Source organism: Tachyglossus aculeatus, chromosome X2, assembly GCF_015852505.1.
Source record: "Tachyglossus aculeatus isolate mTacAcu1 chromosome X2, mTacAcu1.pri, whole genome shotgun sequence".
NCBI lineage: Eukaryota > Metazoa > Chordata > Mammalia > Monotremata > Tachyglossidae > Tachyglossus > Tachyglossus aculeatus.
This window is the reverse complement of record NC_052100.1, coordinates 530074-543998: the sequence shown is the minus strand read 5'-3', so window position 1 is coordinate 543998 and position 13925 is coordinate 530074.

Here is a 13925-nt window from a genome sequence, read left to right as displayed (position 1 = left end):
CCATCTGGAAAATGGGGATTCAATGCCTGGTCTCCCTCCCCCTTAGACGGTGTGCCCCATTTGGAATAGGGACAATGCCCGGTTGGCATAGTCCTGGGTCTGTCCCAGCGTTTAGTGCAGAGCTTGGCACCTAGTAAATGCTTAATAATCCCACCACTATTATGGTTATTATCACCAAGGATAGTAATCAGGGTCTCTGGGCTCGCAGCCCCTCCTGGGTTGGGCCCACCTCCCTTTACGCCATCTCTCAACCAACCAAGCGATCAATCAGTGGTATTTATTGAGCGCTTACTACGTGCAGAGCAATGTATCAAGCGCTTGGGAGTGGAAAATACAACAGAAGCAGTAGATCCGCTCCCTGCTCATAACGAGCTCACACTTCTCTCTCTACAAGGCGGCGGCTCCCCGTGGAGCTGGCAAGCGGGTCCCCCGACCTCTGGGGATGCCCCTGGGGTCTGGAATCGGGTCTGTCCAAAAGAGCGGGTCAGGCCTGCCGGGCAGCGACCGCAACAGTGGCTTGAAACACGCGGCCTGCGGGAATGTAGAGGCTGGAGCTGCGCTCAACGCCTCCCCCATTTAGGTCCTGCAGCATCCTGGGACAGGACTCTAGTGTGGCCCAACCAGGAGGCGGAGATGGAAGGGGGCTCTGTCGCTCCCCATTCTGGCTGCACTGTCCAAGCCCAGGGGCCCAGGCCAGGCAAAACCACCAGCCCCCCCCATGCTGGGCATGCGAACCCCAGACCCTCCCCATCCCTCCCCACCATGGGGTTTTCCTCCCCGAGAGCTTTGAGAACCCAAGCCTGTGTGGGCCGCTTCTCACAGGGGCTCGGATCTGGTCCGGCAGCTTTCCCTGACCACCAACGGGCAGAACGCCGGCCCCAGGAGCACTGCTGGCCCCGGCCCTGTCACTAGCAAGCAGATCACCCCCGCAAATCCCGTGAGGGAAGGCCAGGCCAGGGTTGGCCAGTTGCCCGCCCACCCACTTCACCATCCACAAGAGTCCCCGAAAGCCCAGTCAGCCCCCGCCGCTAGGCAGTCGGCCAATCTAGACCGATTCTACTGCACTCGGCACTCAGTACAGCGCCCCACACCAATTGGGCGCTCCGTCAGCCCTGCTGACCTCCCCACAGGGCCAGCCCTAGACCGCCGAGGGGCTCCCGGAGGGGATTTGGGACCCTTCTCGCCCCTCCCCACCGTGGGGGCTCAGAACAAGGAGAGAGCAAGGGGAGAGGGTGGAGGGGAGGGTGGCCCAGGAAGGCAGAGAGGGAGCGGGTTCGGGGTGGGGGGCCGGCGGGGGTCTTCCCGCCACGTGCTCGATGTGGTGCAATAGTGACTGTGGACTGTTCTGGGTTGCTAGGTGACCAGCTTATCGGGCTTCCTGGCAGAGGGGGGCTGCAGCGGCTGACCGTTTTCAGAGGGGTACGGGCATCTGTATGGGTTTCCGTGAGGTGAGAAAACAGCTCTAGAAAATAGTTCTTATCTCTTCAACACAAGCGCATCAGCTCCCGAAGCCCATACGGGGGCATGGGGGGTTTCAGTGGAGGGGTGGGGGCGGGATAAGGAGGTCTGAGAGGACACCCCAGCCTCAGTCTGTCGTGCCGCTGTCTCTCCCCGACGTGGGTCAGCGGGAACAGCCCCAAGCCCTCTTTGAGTCCAGCGGCGGCCACAACTGTAGTTCTGGCAACACCTTTTACCAGACGGTGCCCACCAGGGATGGTGCCCGGCAGAGTATGAAAGAAGTCCAACACCTGTCCCCTGCCCTCATGGAACTTCCCCTCTGACGGGGAAGACGGACATCCCAAGATTGGCAAATGAGGTCATCAGAAAATACCAACTGGCTGTACCACCGAGCCCACACATCTGCATGTGGGATGTGTGCTCAGGATGGGAAGACCCAACAATAAATACATACGGGCTGGGGCGGCTGGTGGCTAAATCGGGGAAGACCCACGGGAGGAAGTGGGGAAAGCTGCGGGCGAGGTAGTAAGAAAACTTATTGGGCCCAGCCCACCTTTTTTTTTTATGGTATCTGACACGTGCCAGGCACTGTACTAAGAACCGAGGTAGAATCAAGCTAATCAAATTGGACGTAGTGCACGTCCCCCAGAAATGATTTGCCCAAGGTCACACAGCACACAAGGGGCAGAGCCAGAATTAGAACTGAAGTCCTTCTGACTCTCTAACCACTAAACCATGCTGCTTCCCCCACGGCAGTGCGTTATACTAACCGCTCGGGAAAGGGCAACAGAAGCAATCAATGGTGTTTATTTGGCACTGACTCAGTGCCGGGCCCTGAGCTAAATGCTTGGAAGAGTGCGACACAACAGAGTGGGTAGACAAATTCCCTGTCCACAAGGAGCTTTCGGTCCACGGGAGGAATCCTGACACATTCTTTTAGACTGTGAGCCCACTGTTGGGTAGGGACTGTCTCCATATGTTGCCAATTTGTACTTCCCAAGCGCTTAGTACAGTGCTCTGCACATAGTAAGCGCTCAATAAATACGACTGATGATTCATTCCCGGTCCTCAGGAAGCTTCCACTGGCTGAAGGGAGGCTGGCGCACACAGATTTTCTTCCAACGGGAGGTGAGAAGGCCGGCTACGGCCGGGACTGAGTGACCACGGCCGGGCTAGAGGAGGGGCGGGGGGTGGGGGGGCACGGCCCTGGAGGAGTCTGGCTGGCCAGGCGTGAGGTCGGGCTCACCGTCCCGGAGCCCGGCAGGTCAGTGGCCCGCCCGGAGGGAGGGAGAGTGGGTGAGTGGTAGGGCCGAGCGCAGAAGGCTTTGGATACCGGGGTCAGTCCGGGTTTGCTCCTCCCTCGCCCCCGGCCTCCGGACACACAGGAAACACGCGAGACACACTGTGGATGTGGTGGCCGGCTGCTAAGGCAACAGGGGAGCTCGGAGCCTTACGCTGAGTGTGGGAGGTGGGTGGGGGAGAGGGAAGGCGGTGGTGGGGGTTGGGGGAGGGTACATCTGCAAGGAGATTTACGTTGCTACAGAAGCAGCATGGCTCTGAGGAAAGAGCACGGGCTTGGGAGTCAGAAGTCATGGGTTCTAATCCCGGCTCTGCCACTTGTCAGCTGTGTGATTTTGGGCAAGTCACTTCACTTCTCTGGGCCTCAGTTACCTCATCTGTAAAACGGGGATTAAGACTGTGAGCCCCATGTGGGACAACCTGATTACCTTTTATCCCCCCCCCCCCCAGTGCTTAGACCAGTGCTTGGCACGTAGTAAACGCTTAACAAATGCCATCATTATTATTATTATTAGATTCTCCTCACCCCCATAAAGTCGGTTCCTATAAACCTGGGCTTTCTGGCCCACTGCCACTTCTCAGGGATAAATCAAACTTCTCCCAAGCCCCTCCTCAAAGTCTGGGCAGGGCCAGTGTCTCCAGCAGCCTCTGCGGGGACGGTCTGGAGGTCAGAAGCCCGTCACCGTTCTCACTGTTGGCTCCTGGGCCCAGACCACCCATCCCCAGCATTTTGCTTTCCGTCCCACCGCCGTGCCCCCTCCTCCCACGCCCACGTGCCAGATGCTGGCTGCGCAGCCCGAGGACCCCCATCCGGGGAGCCAAACCTCCACTTTGGCCCTGATCTCCATCCCTCTGCCAGGGAGTGGGACCTGGAACAGAGAGCTCTGACAATAACAACTGTGGTGTTCACTAAACACTGTACTAAGTGCTGGGGTGCTTACAAGATAATCGGGTTGGACAAAGCCCCCGTCCCAGGTGGAGCTGGCGGTCTTAAATCCCCATTTCACAGTTGAGGAAACTGAGGCCCAGAGAAGTGAAGCGACTGGCCCAAGGTCACATAGCAGACAAGCGGCGGAGCTGGGATTAGAACTCAGATCCTCTGACTCCAGGCCTGGGCTCTTTCCTCTGGGCTGCACAGCTTTTTGCTGCTTTACAAGTAATCGGACAGAGCGAAAGTCAAATCGAGCGGGTCCTCTCCACCCTGACGGCCGACCCGCTGGCTTAGATACTTGCCGTCAACCCCCTGGGCCACTGCACCCGCCTCCTCCCTCACCTCCCAGCCTCTCCTCTCTCCACTCCACAGGTCACACCGCTACCCAGATCTTTTTTTTTTTCTAAATGGTATTTGCTAAGTGCTTACTATATGCCAGCCACTAAGCGCTGGAGAAGATAAATGGTAATCAGGTTGGCCACAGTCCCTTGTCCCATGTGACGCACACAATCTTCACCCCCTTTTTTAGGGATGAAGGAACTGACGCCCAGTGAATGACTTGCCCAAGGTCACACAGCAGATAAGTAGCAGAGCTAGGACTAGAACCCGGGTCCTTCTGACTCCGAGGCCCGTGCTCTATCCACTAGGTCAAGCTGTTTCTCCCCCCAAAAAGTTCAGGCCACACTTCCCCTCTCCTCGAGAACCTCCAGCAGTTGCCCGTCCACCTCCGCATCATTCATTCATTCAATCATATTCAATCAATCAATCAATCAATTTATTGAGCACTTACTGTGTGCAGAGCACTGTACTAAGCGCTTGGGAAGTACAAGTTGGCAACATATAGAGATATTCCCTACCCAACAGTGGGCTCACAGTCTAAAATCGCATCAAACAGAAACCCCTTACCGTCGGCTTTAAAGCGATCATTCGACTCTCTCCTTCCTAGCTCCACATGGGACAGGGACTGTTTCCAACCCGATTTGCTTGTATCCACCCCAGCGCTTACCACAGTGCCGGTCACATAGTAAGCGTTTAACAAATGCCACAATTACTATTATTACCCATCCTCGCTCCCCTCCCATTACACTCCAGCTCACACACTTCGCTCCTCACGGGGCCTTATTATCTCCCCAACCGCCAGTCCCGGCTCACTTCCTCCCTCGTGCCGGGAGCCCCCTCCTCCTTCACAGTCAGCAATCCATCAGTTTTATTTATTGAGTGCTTACTGTTTGCAAAGCACTGCTCACACTTGGGAGACTGGGAAGACAGAGGCCTGCCCTCAAGGAGACTACAGCCTGGGGGGAGGCGGGGGAACAGACCCAAAAATGAGTTAAGCTTCAGAGGAAGCAGTAGAGTAGAAGGATATGTATCTCTGGACATCTGGTATTCACCCACCCTCGGCCCCACGGTATTTATGTATATATCTATATATATTCATGTCTGTCTCCCGTACCAAACTGTAAGTGCAAACCCTGGGGTCTAGGGAATTGCCACCCCGGTCCCACCCCGTGGCCGAGCCGAGGTGGGGTCCAGAAAGAGAGCCCCGCATCATTAAACCGCACGCACACACACACACACACCCGGGAATGTCCAAAGGAGGAGGGACGCTTCTCTGCATCTCTCCCCGGCGGCCGCTCCCCCCCGCCCCGATGTGCCTGCCTCCTTAGGGCCACCGGCTTCCAGCTCACTCCACTGGCTCCTGCCATTAGAGAAGAAGCGTGGCTCAGGGGAAAGAGCCCGGGCTTTGGAGTCAGGGGTCATGGGTTCAAATCCCGGCTCTGCCACTTAGCTGTGTGACTTTGGGCAAGTCACTTAACTTCTCTGGGCCTCAGTTCCCTCATCTGGAAAATGGGGATGATGATTGTGAGCCCCACCTGGGACAACCTGATCACCTTGTATTCTCCCCAGCGCTTAGAACAGTGCTTTGCACCTAGTAAGCGCTTAACAAATGCCATTATTATTATTATTATTATTTTCCCTGAGGGTGGGATCATTCGGCGGAGGCTCCCGGCCCTACGCCGGTGGGAGAGGCGGATGGGGCGGCGGGAGCCCTACTTCGACGCCACACGGGGCCCGATCGCCACCAATGGCAGCGCGCTCCTGGGCCGAGTGTCCGGTGTCCCGCGGGCCGGGCCCCACCTCTGGCGGCCTGCACCTCCACCAGCCCCCGGGGGACACGGATGCCCCACGCCAGTCCAAAACCCACACGCCTGCCCTTAGCCATCTTGGCTTTGTCCAGAAGGAAGCGGGGATGGGTGTCTGCGGGTACAAGTGGGTGGGCATGCGTGGGCGGAGCTCCTGGGAGGTGGGCATCCTCCTCCCCGCGGCCCACCAGGGTCCAGGCAGAACTACGGGACCAAATGAAGTGCAAGCCGCTTTTGTCACTGTCAGCAAGCCGAAGTCCTCGTGACTAAGAGCAAATCTCAGCCTGGGCCCAGCTGGGCCGGGTTTCCCTCCTGGTCTGCGCTTCCCGTTTCCCGGGAAGGACGGCGACCCTTGAGGCGGCAGACCCTGGAAGTTGCCAGGAGTTCTGCCTCGAACTGGAAGTTTACAAGGGGCTCCCCGAGGGGCGGGGGCAGTGGAAAACTCCCCGGAACAGCAGGCCGGGCCCATCCGTCCCCCCTCCCCTGGGACCAGTTATGTTGCCAACTTGTACTTCCCAAGCGCTTAATACAGTGCTCTGCACACAGTAAGAGCTCAATAAATACGATTGATTGATTGATTGATTGACCCCCGAGCCCTCAGGACCCCCGACCCGGGGCCGGGCCAGTCAAGGGGCCTCGGGGGGACACAGGGCATGCGAGGGAGGAGGAGGAGGAGGCCAGCAGAGAGGAGGGGTCCGCTCAGCCTCGAAGCCGGTCCTCAGAAACAGAAGCAGCCTGGCCCCGTGGCAAGAACCCGGGCTTGGGAGTCAGAGGACGTGGGTTCTAATCCTGCCTCTGCCACTTTGCTGTGGGCCCTTGGGCAAGCCGCTTCGCTTCTCTGGGCCTCAGTTACCTCATCTGTAAAATGGGGATTAAGGCTGTGCGCCCCAGATGGGGCGGGGACGGCATCCGACTCGATTTGCTTGTATCCACCCCCAGCGCTAAGTACAGTGCGTGGCACAAAGGAAGCGCTTAACAAATACCATCGTTATTATTAGTCTTCTCTGGGCTTCAGTTACCTCGTCTGGAAAACGGGCATTGAGTCAGCGAAGCCCCATGTGGGGCAACCCGATGACCTTGTATCTCCCCCAGCACTTAGCACATAGTAAGTGCTTAACAAATACCATTATTATTATTATTATTATTATTATTCTCTGGGCCTCAGTTACCTCGTCTGGAAAACAGGGACTGAGACGGCGAAGCTTATTATTATTATTCTCTGGGCCTCAGTTACCTCATCTGGAAAACGGGGTCTGAGACGGCGAAGCCCCACGTGGGGCAATCCGATAACCTTGTATCTCCCCCAGCGCTTAGCACATAGTAAGCGCTTAAAAAATACCATTATTATTATTATTACTATTATTCTCTGGTCCTCAGTTACCTCGTCTGGAAAACGGGGACTGAGACGGCAAAGCCCCACGTGGGGCAACCCGATGACTTTGTATCTCCCCCAGCGCTTAGCACACAGTAAGCGCTTAACAAATAACATCATTATTATTATTATTACTATTATTCTCTGGTCCTCAGTTACCTCCTCTGGAAAACGGGGATTGAGTCGGCGAAGCCCCACGTGGGGCACCCCGATGACCTTGTATCTATCTCCCCCACCGCTTAGCACATAATAAGCGCTTTACAAATACCATTATTATTACTATTATTCTCTGGTCCTCAGTTACCTCCTCTGGAAAACCGGGACTGAGACGGCGAAGCCCCACGTGGGGCAACCCAATGACCTTGTATCTCCCCCAGCGCTTAGCACATAGTAAGCACTTTAACAAATACTATTATTATTATTTATCTTACTTGTACATATCTATTTATTTTATTTTGTTAGTACGTTTGGTTTTGTTCTCTGTCTCCCCCTTCTAGACTGTGAGCCCGCTGTTGGGTAGGGACCGTCTCTATGTGTTGCCGACTTGTACTTCCCAAGCACTTAGTCCAGTGCTCTGCACACAGTAAGCACTCAATAAACACGATTGATTGATTATTATTCTCCGGTCCTCAGTTATCTCGTCTGGGAAACGGGGATGGCGAAGCCCCACGTGGGGCAACCCGATGACCTTGCATCCCCCCCTCCCCCCCGCGGGCGCTTGGCACGTAGTAAGCGCTTACCAAATGCCATCATCTTTTATCATCATCATCAATCGTATTTATTGAGCGCTTACTGTGTGCAGAGCACTGTACTAAGCAGTTGGGAAGTACAAGTTGGCAACATATAGAGACAGTCCCTACCCAACAGTGGGCTCACAGTCTAAAATCAGTCAATCAATCGGGCGGGCAGTCTGTGACTGTGAGCCCACTGTTGGGTAGGGACTGTCTCTCTATATGTTGCCAACTTGGACTTCCCAAGCGCTCAGTCCAGTGCTCTGCACACGGTAAGCGCTCAATAAATACGACTGATTGATTGATTGATCCTAATAACAGTAATGATTTCCCGACCGCCGGGGCTCCCTTCCCCCTCCCGCTTCCGGCGCGCAACTTTCAGGCCGGGACTTTTAGACTGTGAGCCCACTGTTGGGTAGGGACTGTACCTATATCATCAATCGTATTTATTGAGCGCTTACTATGTGCAGAGCACTGTACTAAGCGCTTGGGAAGTACAAATCGGCAACATCTAGAGACAGTCCCTACCCAACAGTGGGCTCACAGTCTAAACGGGGGAGACGGAGAACAAAACCAAACATACTAACAGAATAAAATAAATAGAATTGATATGTACAAGTAAAATACATAGAGTAATAAATATGTACAAACATATATACAGGTGCTGTGGGGAAGGGAAGGAGGTAAAATGGGGGGGGGATGGAGAGGGGGACGAGGGGGAGAGGAAGGAAGGGGCTCAGTCTGGGAAGGCCATGTTGCCAACTTGGACTTCCCAAGCGCTTAGTACAGTGCTCTGCACACAGGAAGCGCTCAATAAATACGATTGATGAGCCCACTGTTGGGTAGGGACTGTCTCTATATGTTGCCAATTTGTACTTCCCAAGCGCTTAGTCCAGTGCTCTGCACACAGTAAGCGCTCAATAAATACGATTGATGATTGATGATGATGACCCCCGAAACTCGGTTAATGGGGGGGGGGGGATTTTTTCGTTCTTTCTCTCTCTCTCTCTCTCTTTCAGCCCCTGGGAAGGCCCCCCGGAGGAGGCGGGCCCGGTGGGAGGCCGAGGGGCGTTAGGCCCCGGGGAAGCGGCGGCAGCAGCAGGCCGGGCTGGGGCGACCCAAGTCTTCTACACTGAGCCCGCTGTTGGGTAGGGACTGTCTCTATGTCTTCCCAAGCGCTCAGTCCAGTGCTGTGCACATAGTAAGCGCTCAATAAATACGATTGATTGATTGATATTGATTGATTAACCCCCCCCGCCTCGCGTTTCCCGAGATGCCGCCGCCCGGCCGCTCCTACCGTCGGGGCTCGGTGCGGGCCGCCGCCACCAACGCCGTCCTGCCCGGGGACGATCGATTGATGATTGATTGATTGATTGATTGATGGATAGACGAGCCGCCCCCTCCTGCCGCCGCCGCCGCCGCCTCCCCGAAGCCCCCCGGCCCGTCAATCACTGAGCCGGCCAGCAAGCCAGCCGACGCTCGGCCGTTTCCGCCCGGCGCCGCCGGAACTTGCCGAAGCGCCCCTCGCCGGAAACAGCCGAAGCGCCCCCCGCCGGAAACACCCGAAGCGCCCCCCGCCGGAAACACCCGAACAGCCGAAGCGCCCCCCGCCGGAAACACCCGAACAGCCGAAGCGCCCCCCGCTGGCCGCCGCCGCCGTTCGGCTCTTTCCGGAAGCGCTCGGTGGGGACCCGAAGCGCCACCGAAGCCGCACGCTCCCGGAGGCCTCGCAGGGAATCAATCAATCGCATTGATTGAGCGCTTATTGTGTGCAGAGCACTGGGCTAAGCGCTTGGGAACACATAGAGACAGTCCCTACCCAACAGTGGGCTCGCAGTCTAAAATCAATCAATCAATCGTATTTATTGAGCGCTTACTGTGTGCAGAGCACTGGACTAAGCGCTTGGGAACATATAGAGACAGTCCCTACCCAACAGTGGGCTCACAGTCTAAAATCAATCAATCAATCGTATTGATTGAGCAATTACTGTGTGCAGAGCACTGGACTAAGCGCTTGGGAACACATAGAGACAGTCCCTACCCAACAGTGGGCTCACAGTCTAAAATCAATCAATCGTATTTATTGAGCGCTTACTGTGTGCAGAGCACTGGACTAAGCGCTTGGGAAAACATAGAGACAGTCCCTACCCAACAGTGGGCTCACAGTCTAAAATCAATCAATCAATCAATCGTATTTATTGAGCGCTTACTGTGTGCAGAGCACTGGACTAAGCGCTTGGGAACACATAGAGACGGTCCCTACCCAACAGTGGGCTCACAGTCTAAAATCAATCAATCAATCAATCGTATTTATTGAGCGCTTACTGTGTGCAGAGCACTGGACTAAGCGCTTGGGAACACATAGAGACAGTCCCTACCCAACAGTGGGCTCACAGTCTAAAATCAATCAATCAATCAATCGTATTTATTGAGCGCTTACTGTGTGCAGAGCACTGGACTAAGCGCTTGGGAAGTACAAGTCGGTAACACATAGAGATGGTCCCTACCCAGCAGTGGGCTCACAGTCTAAAATCAGTCAATCAATCGTATTTATTGAGCGCTTCCTGTGTGCAGAGCACTGGACTAAGCGCTTGGGAAGTACAAGTTGGCAACATATAGAGACGGTCCTTGCCCAACAGTGGGCTCACAGTCTAAAAGGGGGAGTGAGAGAACAAAGCCAAACATAGAGACAGTCCCTACCCAACAGTGGGCTCCCAGTCTAAAATCAATCATTCGTATTTATTGAGCGCTTCCTGTGTGCAGAGCACTGGACTAAGCACTTGGGAAGTACAAGTTGGCAACATAGAGAGACGGTCCCTACCCAACAGCGGGCTCACAGTCTAAAAGGGGGAGACAGAGAACAAAGCCAAACATACTAACAAAATAAAATAAATAGAATAGATATGTACAAGTAGAATAAATAGAGTAATAAATATGTACAAACATATATACAGGTGCTGTGGGGAAGGGAAGGAGGTAAGACGGGGGGATGGAGAGGGGGACGAGGGGGAGAGGAAGGAAGGGGCTCAGTCTGGGAAGGCCTCCTGGAGGAGGGGAGCTCTCAGTAGGGCCTTGAAGGGAGGAAGAGAGCTAGCTTGGCGGATGGGCAGAGGGAGGGCAATCAATCAATCGTCTTTATTGAGCGCTTACTGTGTGCAGAGCACTGGACTAAGCGCTTGGGAAGTACAAGTTGGTAACATATAGAGACAGTCCCTACCCAACAGTGGGCTCACAGTCTAAAAGAGGGAGACAGAGAACAAAGCCAAATATACTAACAAAATAAAATAAATAGAATAGATATGTACAAGTAAAATAAATAAATAGAGTAATAAATATGTACAAACATATATACATATATACAGGCGCTGTGGGGAAGGGAAGGAGGTAAGATGAGGGCATGGAGAGGGGGACGAGGGGGAGAGGAAGGAAGGGGCTCAGTCTGGGAAGGCCTCCTGAAGGAGGTGAGCTCTCAGTAGGGCCTTAAAGGGAGGAAGAGAGCTAGCTTGGCGGATGGGCAGAGGGAGGGCAATCAATCAATCGTATTTATTGAGCGCTTACTGTGTGCAGAGCACTGGACTAAGCGCTTGGGAAGTACAAGTTGGCAACATATAGAGACGGTCCCTACCCAACAGTGGGCTCACAGTCTAAAAGGGGGAGACAGAGAACAAAGCCAAATATATTAACAAAATAAAATAAATAGAATAGATATGTACAAGTAAAATAAATAAATAAATAAATAGAGTAATAAATATGTACAAACATATATACATATATACAGATGCTGTGGGGAAGGGAAGGAGGTAAGATGGGGGGATGATGAGGGGGAGAGGAAGGAAGGGGGGAAGAGAAAGTGACGGGGGGGTCAAAGTGGACAAAAGAAGAATAAAAGGTGGGATGGGGTTCCCTCACCTGCCTACCGAGCGGCCCAAGTCCCTCGTTACCCATGGTAACAGAAAGGGCGAGAAATAATAATAATAATAATAATAATAATAATAATAATAATGTTGCCAACTTGTACTTCCCAAGCGCTTAGTACAGTGCTCTGCACACAGTAAGCGCTCAATAAATACGATTGATTGATTAATAATGTTGGCATTTGTTAAGCGCTTACTATGTGCAGAGCACTGTTCTAAGCGCGGGGTGGGGGGGGGGGATACAAGCTGATCAAGTTGTCCCATGTGGGGCTCACAGTCTTAATTCCCATTTTACAGGTGAGGGAACTGTGGTGCAGAGAATCAATCAATCAATCAATCGTATTGAGCGCTTACTGTGTGCAGAGCACTGTACTAAGCGCTTGGGAAGTACAAGCTGGCAACATATAGAGACAGTCCCTACCCAACAGTGGGCTCTCAGTCTAAAAGGGGGAGACAGAACAAAACCAAACATATTAACAAAATAAAATAGAATAGATATGTACAAGTAAAATAAATAAATAATAAATGGAGTAACAAATATGTACAAACATATATACAGGTGCTGTGGGGAAGGGAAGGAGGTAAGATAATAATAATAATAATAATTGGCATTTGTTAAGCGCTTACTCTGTGCAAAGCACTGTTCTAAGCTCTGGGGAGGATACAGGGTGATCAGGTTGTCCCACGGGGGGCTCACAGTCTTAATCCCCATTTTACAGATGAGGGAACTGAGGCCCAGAGAAGTAAAGTGACCGGCCCAAGATCACACAGCAGACATGTGGCGGAGCTGGGATTTGAACCCATGACCTGTGACTCCAAAGCCCGTGCTCTTTCCACTGAGCCACGCTGCTTCTCAAGGAGAGGGGAGAGAGGCCCTCGACACCACAGCTCTCTCCATCTTCTCTCATTCCCCCCTCTATCTGGAAGACTTCTCTCCGGGTCAAATGATGATGATGGCATTTGTTAAGCGCTTACTCTGTACCAAGTACAAAGTAAGAGAAGCAGCGTGGCTCAGTGGAAAGAGCCCGGGCTTGGGAGTCAGAGGTCATGGGTTCTAATCCCAGCTCCGCCACTTATCGGCTGTGTGGCTTTGGGCAAGTCACTTAACTTATCTGTGCCTCAATTACCTCATCTGTTAAATGGCAATTAAGACTGTAAGTCCCACATGGGACAACCTGATCACCTTGTATCCCCCAGTGCTTAGAACAGTGCTTTGCACATAGTAAGCGCTTAACAAATACCATCATCATTATTAGTACTATTAAGCGCTTACTATGTACCAAGTACATAGCTTACTATGTACCAAGTACAAAGTAAGAGAAGCAGCGTGGCTCAGTGGAAAGAGCCCGGGCTTTGGAGTCAAAGGTCATGGGTTCAAATCCCTACTCCGCCACTTGTCAGCTGTGTGACTTTGGGCAAGTCACTTCACTTCTCTGGGCCTCAGTTCCTGCATCTGGAAAATGGGGATGAAGACTGTGAGCCCCCCGTGGGACAACCTGATCACCTTGTAACCTCCCCAGCGCTTAGAACAGTGCTTTGCACATAGTAAGCGCTTATTTATTTTACTTGTACATATCTATTCTATTTATTTTATTTTGTTTATTACTCCCTTCTACATCGTCCTGTCTTGCTCTCTTTGCTCTTCCCCCCTCCCAGCCCCACAGTACTTATGTCCGTATCTGTAACTTTATGTCTTTGTAGTAATAATAATAATAATAATAATAATGGCATTTATTAAGCACTTACTGTGTGCAAAGCACTGTTCTAAGCACTGGAGAGGTTACAAGGTGATCGGGTTGTCCCACAGGAGGCTCACAGTCTTAATCCCCATTTTACAGATGAGGTAACTGAGGCCCAGAGAAGTTAAGTGACTTGCCCAAAGTCACACAGCTGATAAGTGGCAGATCCGGGATTTGAACCCATGACCTCTGGCTCCAAATAATAATAATGATAATGGCATTTATTAAGCGCTTACTATGTGCAAAGCACTGTTCTAAGCACTGGGGAGGTTACAAAGTGATCAGGTTGTCCCACGGGGGGCTCACAGTCTTAATCCCCATTTGCCAGATGAGGTAA